At 39.9% G+C, this 2,343-nt stretch overlaps 1 pseudogene; it reads left to right on the forward strand.

Annotated features, from left to right (window-relative positions):
* The first annotated feature begins 290 nt into the window (after positions 1 to 290).
* LOC120183802 lies at positions 291 to 1,819 on the forward strand (annotated as a pseudogene).
* The last annotated feature ends 524 nt before the right edge of the window (positions 1,820 to 2,343 follow it).

Consider the following 2,343-nt stretch of genomic DNA (forward strand, 5'->3'; position numbering starts at 1 on the left):
TAATAATATCTTTGTAATCTGGGACTCAAAAATATTATGACCATTCATTCATTCATTCATTCATTCATTCTTTCTTTCTTTCGTTTGCCATCCAAGTATGTATGAATTTTTCTTTCATTTTGGTCATTCTTTCACAGTCATCTCATCAAAAAGGCTGGTTTATCATGATAATACCTCGTCAACTTCCCGCTATAAACTTTACTGTAGTCTACCTTTTCATCCAAGTAATTTCCACTGATATCCATCCTTTCTCTATGCACTATTTGTCCCTTCCCGCTCTGTCAACTTCAGTCCTTCTCTCTCAGATATTTTCTCTGATATCCTCTCTTCATCCCTCCATGTGCCCCTCTGTCCCCCTCCTCCCCCTCTCCTTTTTATATCTCCTCCGTTTCATGCAGTTTTCACTCAAGTACTTAACACTTCTCTCTCTTTATACCCTTTGTTTGTTCCTCTTTGTTTTATTCTTCCATCATGGAACCCGATCAACAACAGCAACAGCAAAACCAGCAGGCTGCAAATGATATTCAAGATAGTAGTAGCGGTGGCAGTGGCAAAGGGAGCTTTCTTTGCAGGCAAAGCAGTACACGGTGGACTCCCACCACTGATCAGATTAGAATATTGAAGGACCTTTACTACAACAATGGAGTTCGATCCCCGAATGCTGATCAGATTCATAGGATCTCTACTAGACTTAGACAGTACGGTAAAATCGAAGGCAAGAATGTCTTTTATTGGTTTCAGAACCACAAGGCTCGTGAGAGGCAGAAGAAAAGGTTCAATACTTCCACAACAACTGATCACCATCATCATGTCCCCATGCAAAGACCCACCAGTATCACACTCGCGAATAACAAGTTCCCCACCAACATAAACCCGTTGTTCTCTCTTTCCCTTCCTCTTTCTAACATAGACAGGAAAATTTGTTTTATCGTTCATTATTGTTATTTACTTGTGTGTTTGCAGGTTATTCTCCTTCATCTCCCCCTTCAACCGGCGTGCTTACTGTTGGGCAAATAGGGAACTATGGGCATGGGCCTATTACCATGGAAAAGAGCTTTAGGGTAAGTACTGTAAGAATAGTACGTTCTTGTCATTTCTAGTTTGAAGTACTGTTAAAATAGTAAGAGATTTAACTAACTCAACATGCTAATGTTTTATCCCACGATCCCTTGAAACCTCTATAAAAAGAAACAACCCTTTTGTTTCCTCCTAGTAAAAGGGGCAGACAGATTGGAAGTTTTTCTTCAACCCCCAATAATTCACCAGGAGATGATCCTTTGTACATATATAGTATATGGAGATTTCTCTTTTTTCTTAACTCGCAGCTATCTTTGCCCAGAATTGCTCAATATCAGCATGTGGTATCAGTACTGCAAGTGCAAGCGAATCCCTGAGCCACAACTTTGGATGGGTCGGGATCGATCCCGGTTATTTGCCGCCTTACGCTGTCTTCGAGCCGAAAAGATTCATCGATGGAATCCACGAAGAGGGACAAGAAGACGAAGATTATTACTATGAAGAAGAAACAACAGGTCCACAATCGAAACCCTCCCTCTCTTCCCCATGCACGGCGAGGACATCAATGGTTTTTGCAGCAACATGAAACCCGAAACCGAAAGCCTCTACTCCGGATGGTACAAGTCCGAAGATGGCTACAACGGCGCTCGAGCTTCACTTGAGCTCAGCCTCAAATCGTACACTGGAAGTTCACAAGATTCCATCTGATGGAAAGATATTATTATGAGAATGTCTACTGTCTTCTCAATTAGCTACTAATTAACTAATTATGCATTTAATATAGTGTAACCTTTGTTTCTCTCTATATATCATGTGCCACTCCTTTTTTTCCTGTCTTTTTCCAAAAATATTCCATGATAGTGATAACCCAACATAGAAAGAAGGATTATGAATATGATGATGCTTAATTTTAGGAGAGGGTTTATGCTTCAAAAGCATTTCTATGCAAATTGCAAGGAAATGGTTTTCTGTCACCTTTCACTGACTTAATGACAGTATTAATGATCTAGCCATTTTCTAGCAGAAGTGAGTGGCAGGACTGAAGATTGTTTGAACAATCAATTCCAAAAATTACAAAAGAAAAATGCAAAAGGAATTTGAATATCTCTTCTTGAATAGCCAGTGGGCAAGGGTTTAAGTTTTCATGACCATAGGCTATTTAGGTGGGACCTTAAGGGGGAGGTTGGTGACAGTGATGCAGTGATGGTGATGAGGCTAAGGTGCAAAGGAGAAAGGACGCAGGATGAGTCTGAGTTATATATGGAGTTTTGTTCTTTTTTGTTTAAGAAAAGAAAAAATTGTCCATGGCCAAAAATCAAGATCAAA

Source organism: Hibiscus syriacus, unplaced genomic scaffold, assembly GCF_006381635.1.
Source record: "Hibiscus syriacus cultivar Baekdansim isolate YM2019G1 unplaced genomic scaffold, ASM638163v2 tig00112813_pilon, whole genome shotgun sequence".
Lineage (NCBI taxonomy): Eukaryota > Viridiplantae > Streptophyta > Magnoliopsida > Malvales > Malvaceae > Hibiscus > Hibiscus syriacus.